Source organism: Eumetopias jubatus, unplaced genomic scaffold, assembly GCF_037043125.1.
Source record: "Eumetopias jubatus isolate StellerSeaLion01/CBP00866 unplaced genomic scaffold, mEumJub1_p1.0 scaffold_11, whole genome shotgun sequence".
In the NCBI taxonomy this organism is placed as follows: Eukaryota; Metazoa; Chordata; class Mammalia; order Carnivora; family Otariidae; genus Eumetopias; species Eumetopias jubatus.
Window position 1 is genome coordinate 43511727 of NW_028274817.1, and position 23186 is coordinate 43534912.

Consider the following 23186-nt stretch of genomic DNA (forward strand, 5'->3'; position numbering starts at 1 on the left):
GTGGTCATTAATCATTTTGATGTTCAAAATGTTCTATGTTTGGCCAGTGAAGTTTCTTCAGATTGGTTTCTGAGTCTTTATAATATGCTTTCTGGCAGGATAGTTTGATCCATAAATCATGATAGAATTCCTACCCCAGACCTGGAATCAGCCATTTCTCTAAGGAAGCCTGGTTCCTTTGAGTGGGACGTGATTTTAGAGGATTCAGTCAGGGTACTGGAGGTGCTCATTGCTACTTGGTTAGCCATTGTTTCTTGACCTTTTCAATGCATGTAGCCTGTAAATACTTATTATATATATATATATATATATATATATATATATAATTACATAACTATATAACTATGTATATATATATATCTGTAACTTTTAAATAGACGTTATTTTTTAAAGCAGTTTTAGGCACAAAACAAAATTGAGTGGGAAGTATAGAGATTTCCCATGTATGCCATGCTCTGCACATGCATAGCCTCTCCCATTATCAAACTGCTACATTTGTTTTAATTGATCAATCTATTTTAACACATAATTATCACCCAAAGTCCATAGTTTATGGTTTATTGTGGTTCATTCTTGGTGTTGTGCATTTTATGGGTTTGGAAAAATGTATCTACCGTTATAGTATTATACAGAGTACTTTCATTGCCCTAAAAATCCTCTGTGCTTCACCAATTCATCCCTCTCCCCTTTCAAACCCCTGGCAATCACTGATCTTTTTTTTTTAATATTTTATTTGTTTACTTATTTATTTGAGAGAGATAATGAGATAGAGAGAGTACATGAGAGGGGGGAGGGTCAGAGGGAGAAGCAGACTCCCTGCTCAGCAGGGATCCCGATGCGGGACTCGATCCCGGGATTCCAGGATCATGACCTGAGCCGAAGGCAGTCGCCTAACCAACTGAGCCACTCAGGCACCCAATCACTGATCTTTTTACTGTCGCCATGTTTTGCCTTTTTCAAAATGTCATATAGTTGGAATCATACAGTATATAGCTTTTACAGATTGGCTTCTTTCACCTAATAACATGCAGTTATGGTTCCTTCGTGTCTTAATAGCTTGATGTTTCATTTCTTGTTATCACTGATAATATTCCATTGTCTGGATGTATCACAGTTTACTTGTCAATTCATTTAGTAAGGGACATCTTGGATGCTTCCAGATTTTGATAAGTATAAATGAAACTGCTATAAACATTCGTGTGCAGATTTTTGTGAGGGCATAACTTTTCAACTCCTTTGAGTACATGCCGGGGAGCATGATTGTTGGATTGCATGGTAAGAGGATGTTTAGTTTTATAAGAAACTGCCAAACTGTCTTTGAAAGTGGCCGTACTATTTTTTATTCTTACTGCCAATAAATGAGAATTCGTATTGCCCTATATCCTTGGCATCATTTGGTGTTGTCAGTGTTCTGGATTTTGGTCATTCTAATAGGTGTGTAGGGGTATCTTGTCTTAATTTGCATTTCTTTGATGATATATGATGTGGAGCATCTTTTCACATGCTTACTTTCAATCTGTATATCTTCTTGGGTGAGGTGTTTGTTAAGGTCTTTGGCCCATTTTTTGACTGGGTTGCTTGTTTTCTTATTGTTAAATTTTAAGGGTTCTTTTTGTATTTTGGATTAACAGTCCTTTATTAGATGTGTCTTCTACAAAAATTTTCTCCAACTCTGTGGCTTGTCTTCTCATTCTTTTGAGGTTGTCTTTTTTAGAGAAGAAGATTTTCATTTTAATGATATCCAGCTTGTCAATTGTTTCTTCATGGATCATGCTTTTGGTGTCGAATCTAAAAAGTTATCATCAGGGGCTCCTGGGTGGCTCAGTTCGTTAAACGTCTGCCTTTGGCTTAGGTCATGATTCCAGAGTCCGGGGATCAAGCCCCACACTGGGCTCCCAATGAGAATATATTTATGTTGGGTCTATTTCTGGGCTCTCTATTCTGTTCCATCGATCTCTTTAACTATACTTTCATTAATATACACTGTCTTGATTACTATAGCTTTATCATAAGCCTTAAAGTCTGGTAATGTCTGTCCTACAACTTTGTTCTTCTCCTTAAGTATGATATCAGCTATTCTGCATCTTTGCCTCTCCATTTAACCTTAGAATCAGTTTGTTGGTTTCCACAAAATTACCTCCTGAGATTTTGATCAAGGTTGCATTGAATCTATAGATCAAGTTGGGAAGAACTGACATCTTGACAGTATCGAGCCTTCCTAGTCATGGACATGGGATATCTCTCGATTTATTTAGTTCTTTGGTCATTTATCAGAGTTTTGTAGTTTTCCTCATATAGACCTTGTACATATTTCATTAGATTTATATCTACGTATTTCCTTTTGGGGGTTGCTAATATATATATATATATATATATATATATATATATATATATATATATATATATAATTGTGTTTTTAATTTCAAATTCCACTTGTTCTTTGCTGGCACATGGGAAGGCTATTGAATTTTGTATGTTTACTTTGTATTTTGCAACATTGCTATAATGGTTTGTTGGTTCCAGGAGATTTTTGTTGATTCTTCGAGATTTTCTACGTAGAGGATCATGTCATCTGTGAGCAAAGACAGTTTTAGTTCTTCCTTCCTAATCCGTATACCTTTTATTTCCTTTTCTTGTCTTACTGCATTAGCTAGGACTTTCAGTTAGATGTTGAAAAGCAGTGGTAAAAGGGGACATCCTTGCCTTGTTCTTCATCTTAGTGGGAAAGCTTCACGTTTTCACAATTAAGTATAAAGTTACCCGTAAGTTTTTTGTAGACATTCTTTACCACATTTAGGTAGTTCCCCTTTATTCCGAGTTTACTAAGAGTTTTAATCATGAGTGTGTGTTGGAGTTTGTCAAATGCTTTTTCTGCATCTCAATTAATATGATAATGTGATTTTTCTTTTTTAGCCTATTGATGTGATGGATTACATTAACTGAATTTCAAACCAGCCTTGCATACCTGGGAGAAATCCCAGTTGGTCATAGTGTATAATTCTTTTTATATATTACTAATGATGTATTTGATTTGCTAATATTTTGTTGAAGATCTTTTTAAAAGATTTTATTTACTTATTTGACAGAGAGAGAGACAGCGAGAGAGAGAACACAAGCAGGGGGAGTGGGAGAGGGAGAAGCAGGCTTCCTGCGGAGCAGGGAGCCCGATGCGGGGCTCCATCCCAGGACCCTGGGATCATGACCTGAGCCGAAGGCAGATGCTTAACGACTGAGCCACCCAGGCACCCCTTGTTGAAGATTTTTGCATGTATGTTCATAAGATATATTGGTATATGATTTTCTTTTCTTGTGATGTCTCATGCAGTCTTGGTATTAGGGTAATACTGACATCATAGAATGAATTAGGAAATATTCCCTCTGCTTCCAACTTCTGAGAGTTTGTAGAAAATTGATATAATTTATTCCTCAAATATTTGGTAGACTTCACCAGCCAACCCATCTGGGCCTGGTGCTTTCTGTTTTCGAAGGTTATTAATTATTGATTCAATTTATTTAATATATGTAGGCCTACTCAGATTGTCCATTTATTGTGTGAGTTTTGGCAGGTTGGGTCTTTCAATCAGTCTGTTTCATTAGGTTATCAAATTTCTTAATACAGAGTTGTTCATAGTATTTTTTTATCATCCTTTTAATGTCAATGGGATTTATAGTGTTGTCCCCTTTTTCATCTCTGATATTAATAATTTGTGTCCTCTTTCTTTTTTCTTAGTTAGCTGGGCTAGAGGCTTCTTATTTTATTGGTCTTTTCTTTTTTTAATTTAAATTCAATTAATTAACATATAGTATATTATTAGTTTCAGAGGTAGAGTCTAGTGATACATCAGTTGGATATTTCACCCAGTGCTCATTACATCATGTGCCCTCCTTAATGCCCATCACCCAGTTACACCATCTCCCCACCCACCTCCCCTCCAGCAACCCTCAATTTGTTTCCTTTAGTTAAGGGTCTCTTATGGTTTGTCACCCTCTCTGGTTTTATCTTATTTTTCCCTCCCTTCCCCTATGATCTCCTGTTTTGTTTCTGAAATTCTATATATGAATGAAATAATATGATAATTGTTTTTCTCTGATTGACTTCTTTCGCTTAGCATTATACCCTCTAGTTCCATCCACGTTGTTGCAAATGGTAAGATTTCATTCTTTGATGGCTGAATAAAATATTCCATTGTATATGTATACTCTCTCTCTCTCTCTCTCTCTCTCTATATATATATATATATATATATATATATATACACATACACACACACACACACACACACATTTTGATTTCAGCTGGATTAGATTTTAGTTCTTTTATTTCTCTAGTAAGGGATTCTGCAGTGTCTTCTAAGCTTTTTTCAAGCCCAGCTAGTATCTTTATAATTGTTGTTTTGAATTCTTGTTCTGACATCTTATCTTTATGTCCATATTGATTAAATCCCTGGCAGTGAGTACTTCCTCCTGTTATTCCTTTTGAGGTGAGTTTTTCCATCTTGTCAGTATGTCCAGAAAAGAATAGATGAGAGAGAGAGAGAAAATACAAAAAATAGCAACAACAGGGGCGCCTGGGTCGCTCAGTCATTAAGCGTCTGCCTTCGGCTCAGGTCATGATCCCAGGGTCCTGGGATGGAGCCCCGCATCGGGCTCCCTGCTGGGGGCGGGGCGGAGCCTGCTGCTCCCTCTCCCACTCCCCCTGCTTGTGTTCCCTCTCTTGCTGTGTCTCTGTCAAATAAATAAGTAAAATCTTTGGAAAAAAAAAATAGCAACAACAACACCTGAAAGATAAAAACAAAACAGAAGAAAACAGAAACCAAAGAAACGAGAGAAAAATCAAACAAGAAGTAGAACAGAACACAACAATAAACTAGATCCTGGGTGCATTTTGGTCTGTTTGTTAGAAGAAACTAGATCCCAAAATAGGAAAGAAAGAAAAACATATATATACAAAAATAAAATTGAATGCAATGAAAGGAAGCCAAAAATGAAAAAGTATATATATAAAACATAAATGTAAAAATGAAAATTAAAAGACTAAAAAAGAATTGATAAAATAGCTGAAAAGGGAAAAGAAATATAAAACTGAAAGACTACAGAATAATAAGAAAAAAACCACAAATGCTATATAGTGTTTTCCCCAAGAACTGGAGTTTTGCAGTTCTCTGTGATCGGTAAACTTGGTATTAGCGTGATGTTCCCGCTGGTCTTCTGGGGGAGGGGCCTGTTGAGCGATTCTCAGGCGTCTTTGCCTGGGCGGAGTTGCACCATCATTGCCAGGAGGCCTAGGCTCAGTGTATGGGGCTCCCGGATTGCACTATGGGGCTCTGTTTTCGTGCCTGAAGGCTTTCAGCACTAATGGGGGGGGGGGGGATGAAAATGGTGGCGCTCCGATCTCTAGCCCAGGAGCTGAAAGTTCCTGCCCCCCACTCTTCAGTGAGCCCTCACAGAAAAGCAGTGAATCACTCTTGTCTCCCTGGTTTCCGACCGAACTCTGCGTTCACCCAGCCTATGACTGAGCATCTTTATCTCAGGCACCTGACCCTGTTTCGAGTCTCCAAACTTTATGGACTCTTGCGGTGGGCACCTGCACTCTGGGGAGGGAGGGGTTTCTTGCCGATGTTCTGTCTCTTTTCTGGGCCCCTGCTCAGAGAGTGGTCGCCCAACTGTGTAGTAGTTCACCGTTTATGGCAACACCAAGCAGAAAGCCATCACCTGGACTCACTATTTTCAGCTGGTTTCCCTGCTCCAAAATGCCTTGGGGACGCTGCTGCAGTCAGGTACCCCCATACTTTTTGCAACCCCAGGGATCCTGAGACCACACTGTCCCACCTGGAATTCTGACCCCCTTTGCCACCTGAGCACCTTTCAGGCAGACTTCTAAAAGTTCCGATTTTGCACTCCGCTGCTTATAATACTTTCCAGTACCTGGCTTATGGAGGCTCGCCCCCCACCCCTGCAGTTTATCTTCCAATATATTGCCTCAGATTCACTTTTCCACACTTCCTACAAAAAGTGGTCATTTTTCTCTTTGTAGAATTGCAGCAATTCTTTTCTCAGATCTCCGGTTGATTTTGTATGTGTTCAGAATGATTTGATAACTATCCAGCTGAGTTCCAGGGACCACACAAAATTAGGGTCCCCTACTCCTCCACCATCTTAACTCCTCCAATTTTATTGGTCTTTTCAAAGAACCAGCTTTTGATTTCATTGATTTTCTCTATTGATTTCTTGTTTTTAATTTCATTGATTTCTGCTTTAAATTTTATTATTTCTTTTATTTTAGATTTAATTTGCTCTATTTTCTCTAGTTTTCTAAGGTAGAAGCTTAGATTATTGACTAGATTTTCTTTTGAATATATGCACTCACTACTATAAATATCTCTCTATTTACTGATTTCATTGTATCCCACAAATCTTGGTAAGTTGTAATTTTTGTTTAGTTCAAAATTTCTCTTGAGATTTTTTCTTTGACTCATGCGTCATTTAGAAATGTGTTGTTTAATCTCCAAGTGTTGTGGTATTTTCCAGCTATCTTTCTTCTTATTGATTTCCAGTTCAGTTCCATTGTGGTCTGAGAGCAGACATTGTATGATTCCTGTCATTTAAACTTTGTTCAGTGTGTTTTATGGCCCAGACTGTGATCTATCTGGGTGAATGTTACATGTGAGTTTAAGAATGGGTACCATGCTGTTAGATGAAGTAGTCTATCGATGTCCATTATATTCAGTTGATTGATGGTGCTATTGAGCTAAACTATAGTTTTACTAATTTTTTGCCTGCTAGATCTGTCAATTTTTGATAGAGGGCCGTTGAAGTGTCCAACTATAATAGATTTATCTATTTCTCCTTGAAGTTTTATCAGTTTTTGTCTGGTATATTTTGACAGTATTCTGTTAGGTGCATACATGTTAAGAATCATTATGTCTTCTTGGAGAACTGATTCCTATATAATTATATGATGCCGTTTTTTATCCCTGATAACTTTCTTTACTCTAATGTCTACTCTAATAATATAACTACTCCTGCTTTCTTTTGATTAGTGTTAGTATGGTATATCTTTCTCCGTCCATTTACTTAAAACTTTTTTTTTTATTGAAGTACTGTTGACATCCAATATTATATTGGTTTCAGGTGTAAAACATAGTGATTTGACCATTATATACATTACAAAATGCTCACTGCAAGAAGTATAGTTATCATCTGTCACCATACAGAATTATTACAATATTATTGACTATATTCTCTAGCTGTACTTTTCATCCCCCTGACTTATTTATTTTATAACTGGAAGTTCGTACCTCTTTACCCCTTCACCTATTTTGCCCATCCCCCCACCCTCCTCCTCTGTGGCAAATGCCAGTTTGTTCTCTGTGTGTATGAGTCTGTTTCTATTTTTATATTTGCTTTGTTTTTTGGATTCCAACCATAAGTAAAATCGTATGGTATTTATCTTTTTCTGTCTGACCCATTTCACTTAGCATAATATCCTCTAGTTCCATCCATGTTGTCATGGATGGCAAGATTTCATTCTTTTTTTTTTATGTCTGAGTAATATTCCATTGCGTTCATGCACACACACACACACGCAAACACACATACATACTACAACTTTTTTATCCATTCATCTATCAGTGGATACTGAGGCTGCTTCCATATCTTGGCTTTTGTAAATAATTCTGCAATAAACATAGGGGTGTCCATCCATTTACTTTTAATCTATATGTGTCATTATATGTAAAGTAGGTTTCTTGTAGATGGCATATTGTTGGGTCTTGCTTTTTAGTCCACTCTGATAATCTCTGCCTTTTAATTGGTACATTTAGTGATTATTGATATAGCATCTACTATAGCTGACACTGTGTTCCATTTATTGCCCTTGTTTTCTATTTCTATTTTTCTCCTACCCTTTTCCTGCATTTTGTACTTTTAATTGAGCATTTTACACGATTCCATTTTCTCTCCTTTTTTAGAGTGTATCAGTTATGCTTTTTACAAGATTTTTTAAAAAAGTAATCTCTACACCCAATGTGGGGCTCAACCTCACAACCCCAAGATCAAGAGTTACAAGCTCTACTGACTGAGCCAGCCAGCTGCCCCTATCAATTATACTTTTTTTAAAAAAGATTTTGTTTATTTATTTATTTTAGAGAGCGAGAGAGTGAGCTGGGGGAGGAGGAGAGGGAGAGAGAAGCTCAAGCAGATTCTGCACACGTGGAGTCAGCCACAGGGCTCGATCTCACGACCCTGAGATCATGACCCTGAGCCAAAATTCAAGAATTGGACTCAACTGACTGAGCCACCCAGGCGCCCCTCAATTATACTTTTTATTTTTTTATTTTATTTTTTAAAAGATTATTTATTTATTTATTTATTTGAGAGAGAGAAAAGAACACAAGCAGGGAGGAGGGGCAGAGGGAAAGGGAGAAGCAAGGCCCCGGCTGAGCAGGCAGCCCGATGCGGGGCTGGAGCCCAGGTCCCTGGGTTCATGACCTGAGCCAAAGGCAGACGCTTAACCAACCGAGCCACCCAGGTGCCCCTCAATTGTACTTTAAAAAAAAAAAAACTTTGTTAAGCGGTTGTTCTAGAAGTTGTCATATTTATAATTAATCCAATTCTACATTCCAATAACATTATACAGCTTTATGAGCAATGCAAGTATTTCATAATAATGAAATAATCCTAATTTCTCCCTCCCATCCTGGTCTTATTGCTGCCATTCATTTTACTTATACATAAGCATAAGTGTATACATAAGCATAGATAATCAAGGATGGTGTTGCTCTTATTATTTTGAACAAACTTGTTGATCAATTAAGAATAAAGAAAAGTTTTTATTTTACCTTCACTCTTCCTTTGCTTCATGTAGATCTGAGTTTTCTACCTACATCATTTTCCCTGTCTTTAAAGAACTTCTAACATTTCTTGCAAGGCAGCAAATTCCCTCTTTCCCCCCCCCTCCCCCGAGGAAGTCTTTATTCTGTTTTTGAAGGGTAATTTCAGAGGGTACAGAATTCTAGGTTGATAGTTAGTATCTCACATCTCTTATGGATCTAAGACGAGTTGTTGATTTTTTTTTTCCAATTCATTCAGCTTTTTAACTTTTTAGAATAGTGTGTTAACTTCCAACTTCTCACATGCTGGACCAGAAACCAGAAGTCCCATTTTACATTTTGATGAGAATATATACATCATTGGCTTCCAAAATGGGCTGTTCCTCTGTCCCCTTATAGACAGTCATTTTTTTTAAATCAGATTTTATTTATCCTTTCAGTGTCTAAAAATATAAGCAAATACAACACATCTATTAGTTTTTACCCCTGTTCTTAGGTAAAAGTTGGCATATTCTGCACCAGTGCAGTCCAATAGAAATTTCTGTAGAAATGAAAATGTTCTGTATCTGTGTTGCCCAATATGAAACATGGTGAGTGCTAATGAGGAACTGAATTTATTGTATTATTTAAATTTGGTTTATTAAGTTTAAATGCCACGTATGGCTAGTGGTTACTGCATTGGACAGGAGGAGCTTTACATACTTTTCTATACCTTGTTTTTCACTGAACAGCGTATCCTGGAGATCACTCCATATACTCTAGGATGTAGGTATACCTTAAATACCTGTGTACTTGTACTAGATAGCATCAAATCCCCTCTCCAGAGATTGTGCTGTATCTCCAGCAATACATCAGAATCCTGTTTCCTCACAGGCTCTCTAAGTGGAACCCTGAGTGGGGCGCCTGGGTGGCTCAGTCGGTTAAGCATCTGTCTTCTGCTCAGGTCGTGATCCCAGGGTCCTGCGATCAAGCCCCTCATAGGGCTCCCAGCTCAGCAGGGAGTCTGCTCCTCTTCCTCTGCCCCTCCACCCTGTTCATGCTCTCTCTGTCTCAAATAACGTCTTTTTTTTTTTTTAAAAGAGGAACCCTGAGGGAAAGTGAATATGATGTGAGAAATCTATGAAAACTATTTCATAAATCAGGAAAATTAGATGTTTGGACAAGGGTCCTAGTCCTTGTCTTTGAGACTCTGGCTCTATTCTTTTCTGTCTCCTGTGGATCTAGGCCCCTCCAACTGAGAGAGGAGGTTTTTTTTTTTTTGTTTTGTTTTTTGTTTTAACGTATTTTCCCTTCCTTTTTTTTTTATTATGTTTTATTAGTCTTAACATGAAGCAGAAACTCCGTGTTACCTGAGAATACTAGTGGGAAGGACTTGCCTTCAGGGATGAGGCAGGCACAAAACCAGTTCAGAAACCCACCAATCTCACCTAACAAAGGGCTAAAGGAAAGAGTAAAATGTGTAGGTAGTTCTTGCCATGAGAAGAAACAAGACTGACCTTGTTTTTTACTTTCTATGAGTGAGATCTTTGAGGAGAAAGTAGGAGCCTGTGAGTGCTATATGCAGGAGGAAGGAGGTGTGGGTTACAAGGTGCGACAGTTTTTCAAGGTTCAAATTCTCACCTCTAAACCACATGATTTTCTGTTTGGATGCTGAGTTTCCGGGACTCAGGCTGAAAGTTGGACTAAACTTGCTTGGAATGGAGTCCATTTGAGGTCAAGTCTCATCACCCCATGGGGTGAGGGCTAATACCCATCTTGCTGCCCGTGGACATTTCCAATTATGCAGATCTAGAGATCAAGAGAGACAAGGTGTGGGATACAGATATTGAGTTGGACTGACAGTGCCTGGCACAAAGTAAAAACCCAATACACATTAATAAATTAGTGAGATGTAGGAATAAGCAGAACAGGAAACCATGTATATGTCTGCTCAATATTTTTATAAACATATGAATTTTTCAAAGAGAATTTGATCACCAACTACTTATTGTTTCATAATCTGCTTTGAGGAAAACATTTTGTGTCTGGTTTTTAAAAATTATGCCTTTTCATTGGGAAAAAAAATAACCTATAGAAAATGGAGAAAGATGCCACCTGGTGATCAGAGTCAGTTGCAAGTGTAAAAGCCTCTTCTAGGGAACATGGCAAAGGGTGAGGTGATGGCAGAGAGTGAGGGTAGTATATTGATTTTATTGTGTAGGCAAAACTTTCTGGAGTTTTCTACACACTGGTGGTAATCCTGCTACATTCTTCCCTGTTGGGAATGAAAGGCTTATGTGCACAGTCTTTCAACTCCCACTCAGTTACAATAAGAATGGGCCTTGGGCCTGGAACGCTTATTTCCCAAGAGATAAAGAGCCCACGTAGCCTGTGCCAGGTTTGTTGCCTTGTGTGGGAATATCTTTCTCTGTTTCAGATTCAGTGAGTCCTCGTTTTGCTTAACAGTGTGTGCCAGTGTCCCTTAGGCACGGCCCCACCTTTCAGTATTTGTCACATCACCAGTTAATGGTTTAGTTGTTTAAGACATACCAAGCGATATCACAGTGCATTAGAAATTAAAATTATTCTGTCTCTCCTTTCTGTCTTCGCCTTCTCCCCCTACATAATACAAATATAGTCACTGTTGATTTATTCATACCTATTCTCCAGACTTTTTTCTCTATATATAATATACTAACTTATATTTAATCACACGTAAATATCTATAAATCCATGTTGAGATATGTATTCTTTTGCATAATGAGGCCCATATTCTACATTATTTTTTATTTTTTTTATTGTCTTTATTTTTAAATTTTTTTTTTAAAGATTTTATTTATTTATTTGAGAGAGAGAGAATGAGAGATAGCACGAGAGGGAAGAGGGTCAGAGGGAGAAGCAGACTCCCTGCTAAGCAGGGAGCCCGATGTGGGACTCGATCCCGGGACTCCAGGATCATGACCTGAGCCGAAGGCAGTCACTTAACCAACTGAGCCACCCAGGCGCCTTAAATTTTTTTTTTTTTTAAGTAAGCTCTAGGCCCAGTCTGGGGCTTGAACTCACAACTCCAACATCAAGAGTCACATGCTCTACTGACTGAGCCAGCCAGGCACCCCCTACATTATATTTTTGACTTGTTTGACTGACTAAATGTGATTCTTTTTCCATTTTATTTATGTGTGGTGTGTTTCTAAGTATTTGTTGGGGATTTATATTGCTTTTTATGTACATTGTCTTTTTTTCTTATGGAGGTATAACTAACATATAACATTATGTTAGTTTCAGGTGTACAACATAATAATTCAGTATCTGTGTATTTTACAAAATGATCACCACAATAAGTCTAGTTAACATCGGTTACCACACATAGGTACAGATTTTTTTTCTTGTGATGAGAACTTTTAAGATCTACTCTCTTAGCTTCCATGAACAAAATATAATACTGCTTTACACATTTTCACTGCATACATACACAGCTATCTTCCACCTTGATGATTTATTTATGTACACCTAATATGTATATCATGCATAATATAGTATATATAAAATATATTTAATATCATATATATTGTTTATTATACATAATTAATTATATAATATAACACATGGTATGTAATACTTATATATTATATAATTAATAAATGTATAATGTAATAATATATAATATGTAATGAATATTATAATATGTAATGTATATTTACTATATATTATTATTATTTATTCTCTATATATGATCTAACTTTATATCTATTCATTAAAATTACATGTTGCATATGTCCCTCCTGGTCCTTATACTCAGGGAGTGTTTTGAGGAGTTCCAGAAGAAAACTTCATTGAGGTTGTAGTTCAGTATGTGGTACATCATTCACAATGCCAATGTTTGCTGCCTTCCCATTCCAATTCTTCTGATCTTTAGCAAGGATGTTGTTTCTTAGTCTCAATAGAATTACTATATTTTAGTGAGCATTTGAGAATATAAGAAGTAGAGAACACCAGACACCACACACACACACACACACACACACACACACACACACACACACACACACACACATTACGTAGGAAATTTGGTGCCATCTGTGTGATATGCAGTGTAAAGGAGATGGGCTGGGGAAAGTCCTCAGCCTTCACATGGTAATAGTTGTATTTTTCCTCTCTTCTCTTGGTGCCCTCCTTGTTCACATTAGGACTGCACATAATTGGGAGTCTGGAACCTATTGGAAGCTCCAGGAAGAGGTGACTGGGGGATTGGCAGGGAAGAAGACTGCACCGAGAGTCAGGAGCTCTTCCTGGGTCTCAGTACCTGAGCCATCCCAGGATGAGTTCCTTCCCTTGCTTGTGACCTGCACCACGAAGCAGGTGTTCACTGAGCATCCATCACTCTTTACACCTTCAGTGGCCTGGGGGCTGCAGAGGTCATGGTAATGGTTTCACAGGGTCCTGGTCCTTTTAGAAGTTATAGTGACCTTTGTAGAACCTCCTTAATATGTAAAGAGGAGAAAGGGTTCACTGGAGTCGTCAGACACTCCTCAAAGAGGAACTGGGCCTGGCACAGTGGGCAGGAGTTATGGGTGATGAATAGGAGGGTGGGGACAGGGAGTCCAAACTGACTAGTGAAGAATGGGGGCTCCCAGGTGAGCAGACAGGGCTCAGAGGTAACTGACTGGACACTCTAGGGGGCTGAGACCACCCTGGTTTAGGATTGATTGGAGATTTTAAAAGGACACATTTGCTTCCATGGGATGCTACGTAGTCCCTTTACACACTGAAATGACACAACTGTTGGTGAGAAGGAAAGTGCCCCATATGTCTCACTGGTCCATGGGGGCAGGAAAAAACCAGGAGCACCGACAGTAGTAAAGCTGATTTGATGTTCAGCTCCCTAAACCTTCATTAAAGTAGAAGCAGACATCAAGGGGAAGGATTTACCATTAATGGAACCCCACACTGGCTGGAAATGATACTTTTTCGTTTCTCACTGACCCCGGGTCCCATAGAATCCCATGTGTCAGCAAGTTTCTGCCTGCCTCCTGCAGTCGCATAACCAGAACACTCTCTCCGTGCGTTAGCTCTCTGTCCATGCTTTCATTTGTTTCATCTCTGTATCCTCCCAGAGATCACTCGGTGAGGCTTTTCTCCTCCTTTGTTGCCTCGACTCCTTTCATAAGTTCAGTGGGTTATATCAGAGAACCACACGGCTTGGACAAGTTTAAGCAAAATTTAACATTCACTGTCACTGTCTTTTACATATTGCTTTTGCACACTTATAATTTCTGCAGGGTTAAATGTGGCACCATGACCACAACCGGAGCTGGATTTGTTGACCGAACACCCCCTGATGATTGGGTAACTGTGCTGTGGTAGAAACATGAGCTCTGCATACTTTACACAAAAATGCATTTTGCTATTGTCCATACTACTTGACCTTTTTAAATGTGTTCACACTACCCGACCTTTTAAACTGTGTTCAGTGGACTCTCTGCAGAGGATCTCACCTGGGATGTGGGTTTTTTTCTGGCTTTCAGTCATGTTAACTGCATGCGCATGCACAGTTGGCCCTATCCTGGATTCTTTTTGGGTAGCTTCAGTGTTTTACCAGGTGGACCCACAATGCTCTTTTCGTTTATCTCTAAATTCATCTTTCTGCCAGCTTACAGAAGGTAGAAATTAACCAACATGCAAAGGATGATTCCTAGGCTGTTGTGAGTCCTTTGACCTTAGAGCAGAAGTATCTAATAACCAGGGAATGGAGCTGATGAAGTAAGATATGTAGTATTTGTACAGTTTGGAACACCTGGAAAGCGTTGCATTCCAATAGAGATATTTTTTTAAGGAAAGAGAAAAGATCACTGAGGTCCAAGTAACCAAATGTCTTAAGAAGTGATGTTCAGTTCATAACCATCTAGTTAGAATATGGGGAAAAGGTATGCCCTATCTCAGGATATCTCTCATTCATTTCTTGATTCATACATTCATGAATAATAGGTGCCCCAAACAGTGGTGAGTACCTGCATGCCCAGCACTTTCTGCTGGTGCGGTCAATACAATCCCTTTACCATCTACCATTTATAGTGATACAGTCTTCAGTATTTCCTCGACATATATTAAGAACCACATCAGATAGTGTTATAATTTTTGCTTCTACCATCAAGCAGAATTTGGAAATCTCAAGAGGAAAAGGAAAATAACCATATTTTTGTGCTTTCTGTTGTTCTTTTTTCCTTCCATATTTCCCTGAATTTCTTCTTATGTCAATTCCTTTCTGTTCCCTTTACCCACCCATTCTTTAGGGTATATCTGCTGGTGACAAATAATCTTAGTTTCCCTTCATTTAAGAATGTCTTTTTACTGCTATTAATTCTTGAAGGATAACTTAGTTGGAGATAGAATTTGAGGTTGACCGTTCCTTTATTTCAGCACTTGAAAAATGTGCCACTTCCTTCTGGACTACACGATTTTTGACGAGAAATATGCTATCCTTCATGCCATTTTCTTCCCCTAAGTAATGCATTCTTTCTCTCTTACTGAGTTCGAGATGATGATGATGATGATGATGATGATGATGATGATGATTTGTCTTTAGTTTGCGGGGCTTTAGAAGGGATGCCGTTAGTGTTTCTCCGTTTAGTAGAATGCTAGCTTTTTGTCTGAGGTGTGTATACATATTTTCTTTTTTTAACTTAAATTTTTCTTAGTTAACATACAGTGCAATATTGGTTTCTGGAGTAGAATTCAGTGATTCATCACTAACATACAACACCCAGTACTCATCACAACAAGTTACCTATTTTCATGTTAAGAAGTTACCCAGCAATTCCTATTTTATTGAGTTTTTTAAAAACATGAGTGAGTGTTGATGCTGATAAATACCTTTCTGCAAGTGAAGGTGTCATATAATTGTTTCCTTGGCTCTGTTAATACACTAGATTGTATTAATAGATTTCCTGATATTGAAACACCTTTGCGTTTTTTGGAACAAGCTTTATAAGGTCACGATCTAGTTTTATGTGCTATTCAATTGTGTTTGGTAATATTTTATTTAAGAACATTCCTTCCTATTCTTATAGATACTAGTGTGTAATTTATTTTTTTGTGAAACTGTTACTGTTTTTAAGATCAGTCTTATACTTCAGCACTTTACATATTTTCTAAGCCCATGAAATAGTTTAAACTCTTAAAAGGTTTGGTGGAATTCTCCTCTGGAAAGATCTCATCCTGTGCTTTTTCATGAGAGAATTATTTAAACTCGTTCATTGTTTCTCCATGTAATTGGCCTAGTTAGACTCTTTGTTTCTACTGGGGTCAATTTGAATAAGTTGTAATTTTCAAAATGTTTATCCATTTTGTCAGTGATTTTAAATGTACAGGTGACTCTTGAACAACATGTTTGAAGTGCATGGGTCCACTCACACGTGGCTCTTTTTCAATAAATATATTGGAAAATTTGGGAGATTTGCAACAATTTGAAAAAAAAAAGCAGATGAATTGTGTAGCCTAGATTTACCAAAAAAATTAAGAAAAAGGTATTATTGTGAGAATACAGTATGTAATACAGATAACATACAAAATATATGTTAATCAACTGCCTGTTATTGGTAAGGCTTCTAGTCAACAGTAGGATATTAGTAATTAAGTTTTTGGGGTGTCAAAAGTTACACTCTAATTTTCAGCTGCGCAGGGGCTCAGCACCCCTAACCCCTGTGTTGTTCAACAGCCAGTTGTACTTGAATGAAATTCTGCAGATTTTTCACGTAAGAGACTCGAAACTTTCCTTTCTTGTAAAGACATCCAAATCCCTTGGTTGGTTTAGGGTTGTATCCCATTTAGAACTTGAGCTGATTTTTTTTATACTTCAATTTTTTCTTTTTAAATTTTTTTCTAATTTTATTGATATACAATTGACATATAGCACCGTATTTGTTTAAGGGGGTACAGCATAATGACTGACTTACATATATTGTGAAATGATTACAAAAATTTTAGTTAACATCCATCATTTCATACAGATACAAAGAAAAAGTTTTTTCCTTGTGATGAAAACCCTTAGGATCTATATCCTATTAACACCTTTCCTTTTACTATTTTAGTTGCACAAGGAAAATATTTCAAGGCTGTTTTAATCCATGTGTGTTGGTTATCCTGGTCCCTAGGCTGAAGGAGCCTGTGACTAAAGTTGCCCGTGAATCCTGCTGTTGCAGCATTTTCCCCTCTGGAAGCTGTGGGCTGAGCGCGCTGGGTGATCTCATGCAGTTTCTCCCTTTCTCTCCCCTGTGGTTCCCTGTTTGGCTAACCGGGGGTTAAACTCATGAACCTGCTTTTAGTTAAAGGTACCTTTATTTGGAGAGAACAGAAAGAAGCATGTTGTAAAAATACTTTTGTCTCATGACCTTCGCTAAACCCTGGGAAGGAGAGACACTGTAGGACTGGAGAATATGAAGTTTATTTGAGAGACATGCTTGCCTTTCCCCTAGGCATCCGCATGTCCCTGAAGCTGTCCAGTTAAGACTGTCATGTGGTAGATGCATAAATTAGTTCTGGGACCATCCTATTATCTAATTCCTTTGGCTTAGGGATGTTCCCCATTCTAACACTGAGCCCATTTCCTATGGGAAAGGCTGGAGATACTTGTTTTTTCTGATTTTTTTTTTTTTTTTAATTTCCAAAACCGAGGCACTTTCATTGTAGATAAAAAACGGAAAACGAATGAAAGCAAAATAAAAATCATTAGAAACATTTAAAAGCCTACTATTCGTGGATAAGTACTAGTGGTTTAATAGATTTGTAATTTTCAGAAATTTTGCCATCCAAATATAGCCATATATATTTAAGAATAGCAATGAGATGATGTCCTACTTACAGCTTTGTAAACCACTTTTTTTTTTTTTTTACAACAAACATGAAGGTCAATCCTTGCCAATTAATATAAGCCCATATAATAAAAATGCTAGTAAAATCACTAATGGTCCATTCTGGTATGATAATAATGATAAGAAAGGTTAATATTATTGCTCATTCCCTCTGTGCCCCAAACTGTTGTAAGTGCTAAACCTATGCTTACTCATATAGCAAATATATGCAGCCTAGGAGGAAGAGCTATTGTTGTTCAACTTTACACAACAGGGAGTTGAGGCACAGTGAGGGCAGGGCTAGCAAGTCACAAGACTAGATTTGAACAGAATTTGTGTGGCTGCTGAGCCCCTACATTTAACCAGTGTACACTACTGCTTTTCATCTGATAAGATCCTCAACCTTACTGTTGAATTAGGGTACAGCAAAAGAAAACTAATTAAGGTCTCATGTTTTTTTTTTTTCTCAGTTAACTAGGCAAAAATTTAAAATATTGATCTTCAGTAGTGTGGTTTGGAATTTGGGGAATGGTGTCCTCTTATACTGTGGAATCTTGTATCTTGTCTCCCTCCCTGGGCCCTCCAGTATCTTGTCTCCCTTCCTGGGCCCCAGGGATGTTCTGTTCTAAAATGAATGGCTTACCTGTGGTTGGGGGAGAAAATGCTTATGTTTCCCAGCCATTTTAATATTTTGTGTAATTGCAAGGGTAATCGGTGTTTATTATAGTTAAAAGTAGATGATATGGTAAGGAAAATAATACCTCAAAGTTCACCACCCAATGTAAAGCCCTTTTAGTATTTTCATCTGTATCGTATTCTTCCAGAAGTATTCAAGTATTCTTATGCAGGTACTTATATATTTATGCATGTATTCACACATTTATATATTTATGTGCAAAACATAAGATCTCATCTTACATTTAATTTTATAACTTGCTTGTCTCACTGTAGTAGATTGAATTGTGTGCCCCCAAAATATTTCCAAATTCTACCACCCCCTCCATATCTTACTTGGAAATAGGGTCTTTGCAAATATAGTTAAGTTAGATCCAAGCATAGGAGATATAGTACAAACACACAATGGAATACTATGCAGCTATTAAAAAGAATGAGGAAGTTCTCTCTGAAAAAAAAATATATAGTTAAGTTAGAGATCTTGAAAAGTGGTCATTTTGGAGTTAGGATGGTCCCCCAATCCAATGACTGGTGTCCTTATAAATAAGGGAGAGGGAGATTTTACGCACACAGGAAGAAGGCCATGTGAAGATAGAGCAGAGTTATGTTGCCACAAACCAGGGAAAGCCAGTAGCTACCAGAAGCTGGAAGAGGTAAGGAAGGATTCTCCTCTCAAGGCTGCAGGCTCTAAGCCCGGTCCCGCCAACACCTGATTTCAGATTTCTGGTCTTGAGAACTATGAGATCATAACTTACTATAGTTCTAAGCCACGAAGTTCCTGTTATTTAGTTATGGCAGCTCTGAGCACTAATACATTCATTAACCACACACCCCAAAAGTCGTTGATTGTGGATAAACATCAGTCTATATCTTATCTTTCATGCCTGAGAGGATAGTAATGCTAATAAGGACATATAAGAAAAACAAATATGGCTAAATTTTTCTTATGTGCTAATGATTTTTGTTTGCTGAGTCATCTAATGCTCATAGCACCCCTATGAGGTAGATACTGTTGCTCGTCCTCATTTTATAAATGAAAAGCTGAGGGACACAGGGAATAGGGACTTGGCCCAGGACTGCACAGTTAAGGAGCAGGACAGCTTGACTTTGTATAGCACCACATTCTCCAGAGCCTGGAAACAGTCAAAGATTTGTTATGAAGCGACAGAAGCAGTCTGCAAAAGTACACATATTTTAGGTAGTCATTAAAGGTAATATTCATATCTTCATATACTTATACAAATAATGACTTGGTGACAAAAGGGTGCCTGTGACCTTGGTGAGAGCATGTTCTGTTCTGGGGACAGAAGCTCTAGTGCAGTGAGATAAGAAAAGTGGAAAGTGAATCTGAATCACTTAAGAAAGTAGAGAAAAAGTGGAAAGTGAAGAATGATAACAGGGAATGCAGAAAATGCTTTCTGGAACTTTGATTTTGAGGGCCAGTGGGTGGGGAGGGAGGCAGAGAAGGGAGAGAAGGAGAGAGGGAAGGAGGAAGGTGGGGAGGGAAAGAGAGAGAAGGTCTATGTCTGAATGAGGATGAAGCTAGTGGGACATCTCCAGTGGAACGGTATGGGTTTTGAGATCAATATATATTTAGCCACAGGTGAATGGAAGAGTGGATAATTGCATGTCAACGAAATGCTAGTAATTCGTGGATTGTTGCCTCTCAGAGAGGCAGTGGATGGCAGGAATCCTGATGTGATGTGGCTGGATACTGCACGCTCCGAGGACTCTGAGGACCCCTGCACTGGTGACTGTGTGATGGGTCCAGAATTTTCCTATAAATCTATCAGGATATGGAGCCGTCCAGGGGCAGCAGTTAGGCAAACACCACAGTGTGCTACCCTGGTGTTATCGCCACTGAGCTCACCAGATGAGTCAGACAAGCCTGTCTTCCCAGCATGGGGAACTGTATTAGGGTCTGCTCAGGGGCATGAGGTTGAACAGCTCTTATGAGATTCTGAATCACTTAAGAAAGTAGAGAACCTCTGTCTCCAAAAATTTGACTCAAAGCATGTCAGAGAGATATTTTCTTCCCTCCTCTACATATCTGTAACCTCATTAAGAGAAACAACTTTTCACAGTGCCTGCCTTAGCCTTGAGGCTCAGCCAGCACCTACTGTTCTAGCTCAACATTTAAAGGGCCCCTGAAGTCCCACTACATGCCATATGATATAGACAACTTTTCTCATTTACTCTTTCGAACAGTTCTGTACAAAAGTATGGTGAGTCCCACTTCACAGACGACCAGGCTCAGGTTGACAGAGCCTAAGTCATTGTTCCAAATAAGCGGCAAGATGGGAATGAGGTTCTATCCCTTGCCCTCCCTAGAGAACACAGAGCAGCCCCCCCTTTCAAAGATGGGTTTTCAGGGCTGGATAAATGGTTGGATCATAACCCCCCTGCTATTGTGGCCCCTTGGTTTCTCACTCAGAGGAGATGAAATTCTACCCCTTGTGCTGAGAGACCTGGGTGTTGCACCACATCCATTGGCCGATCCCTGAAATGGGGAGTGGGGTTTGGGCAGAAGCTCGGGTGTTGACCCTGGGACAGGTTATCTTGAGGGAAGGAAAGTGATCTGTATAGAACTGCTTTAAGAAATTGTACTTTAGGGCGCCTGGGTGGCTCAGTTGGTTAAGCGACTGTCTTCGGCTCAGGTCATGACCCTGGAGTCCCGGGATCGAGTCCCACATCGGGCTTCCTGCTCAGCAGGGAGTCTGCTTCTCCCTCTGACCCTCTTCCCTCTCGTGCTTTCTATCTCTCATTCTCTCTCTCTCTGAAATAAATAAATAAAATCTTTAAAAAAAAAAGAAATTGTACTTTATGTTTCATCTCATCTAATCCTAACAGCTATTCAAGTTATTCAGCATTATTACTAATATCTATACCAGGATACTGACTTTAGAGGAGTTCATGTAAATTGGGAAATGCTTTTTGTCATCTCCCTATCAACAGCTAATTTTGGAATAACTCTGAAATTTTTTCTGTAATTTTTTAATGCCTCCAGGGCTCTGAACACTCTAGTCTCTCCATAAGATGTCATTACATGCTCCCAGTGTTACTCAACTTTAAAAAAATTATGCTCCATAAAGCTTTAAAGTCACGATATTATTGAAATTGAAAAGCAAATTTGAAAGTAAAAAAACATAGGGGCACCTGGGTGGCTCAGTTTTTAAGCATCTGTCTTCGGCTCAGGTCATGATCCCAGGGTCCTGGGATCGAGCCCTGCATCAGGCTCCTGGCTCAGCTGGAAGCCTGCTTCTCCCTCTCCCACCCCCCCCCCGCTTGTGTTCCCTCTCTCACTGTCTCTCTCTCTGTCAAATAAATAAATAAAATCTAAAAAAAAAAAAAGAAAGTAAAAATTAACAAAGAATTGTGTGAAGACATTGGGGAAAGTGTTTGCAAATATCTCAGATATGCGGTTAGGAGGCACCATTCTATTGACAACAGACCATTTGGGTCAGGGGGTAGGAGTAGGTCTAGTGAGAGATGCAGGACAATTTCACTTTATAAATATATTTTATTATTTGGAATGTTGTATTCAGGAAAAATGGTACTTTCATAAAATTTTGGAAACAAAAAAGACTTGTGAACAGATTGAGAAATGTGTACATATATTTACTTTGTAAAGTCTCCATTATATTCAATTTCATGGAGAAATGAAGATAATGAAGTAGATTAAAAAAATTAAATTGACTCTGTGTGTGTGTGTGTGTGTGTGTGTGTGTGTGTGTGTGTGTGTAATTCAGACTGGAGCAGGACTTTTAATCTCAGGTTTAGATATTCCAGAATATGTGCTTTTTTATATCCTAGAAAAGTGATGAATGCAGAGGGATTGTTCCAGTTAAATAAAACTGCAAGAAACCCTGGCAAACTCCCACACCTCCACCCCTCTCTCCCCCTTGCTCAGCCCCTTATCTGAAACTTCACAGCTGCAGTGTTAGATCTTCCCACCAGGTGGCACCACATCCATTTCCATAAGTGTTCTTTCAAGGGTGCGTTTCGCAGAGTAAAAAATACCGCGAAACGGTTTGTGTACTCTATGAAACCAATTCTGTTTGGAAAATTCATAAGTATATTAAAGCAGTTCCACCTGCTGTTGACCCCAAATCTATATCACGTTCGTTGATTTATCTCTTCCCTCATCACTGTCCACTGATGTGCCCTGTAGGTCGTACACAGGGCTCTCTACCAGAGAACGCGGTGTTCACCTTACATTACCCCCTACCCCTGTACAGACAAATCAGACCTTCTCTTCCACCCACCCCATCTGTCTTCCCCTGTCCATGATACAGGACACACCTGCCCAGATCCCGCTCGGACGCTCCATTTTCTCTCAGTCACTTCCCACCTGTCCTGAGCTGCTGTTCGCCCACCGCCCACTGCCAAGGCGCCACTGCCACGTGGTGTTTCATCGTCTGCTGACCCTGGAGTATATGTTTTTACAGTCTTCTTTTATATTATCAGGTCCCCCCCCCCCCAAACACACACACACAGGCAGAATTAGAATCATTCTGTACATAGCTTCATAGGCTGGATTTTAAGGGAGGGTATTGCTTTTTGTTTTGTTTTTTGGGTTTTTTTTTTTTTTTTTTTACTCTTTAAATAAACGTCTTTTGGGGCGCCTGGGTGGCTCAGTCGTTAAGCGTCTGCCTTAGGCTCAGGTCCTGATCCCGGGGTCCTGGGATGGAGCCCCGCATGGGGCTCCCTGCTCAGCGGGGAGCCTGCTTCTCCCTCTCCCACACCCCCTGCTTGTGTTCCCTCTCTCGATGTCTCTCTCTGTCAAATAAATAAAATCTTTAAAAAAATAAATAAACGTCTTTTTAAAGAATGAGAAAATGGCGGTACGTTGGTG

At 38.8% G+C, this 23186-nt stretch overlaps 1 pseudogene; it reads right to left on the bottom strand.

The window, feature by feature from the left end:
- LOC148163042 (ER membrane protein complex subunit 3 pseudogene) overlaps positions 1-22746 on the bottom strand; it is a 24734-nt pseudogene extending 1988 nt beyond the window's left edge.
- Positions 22747-23186: the final 440 nt, after the last annotated feature.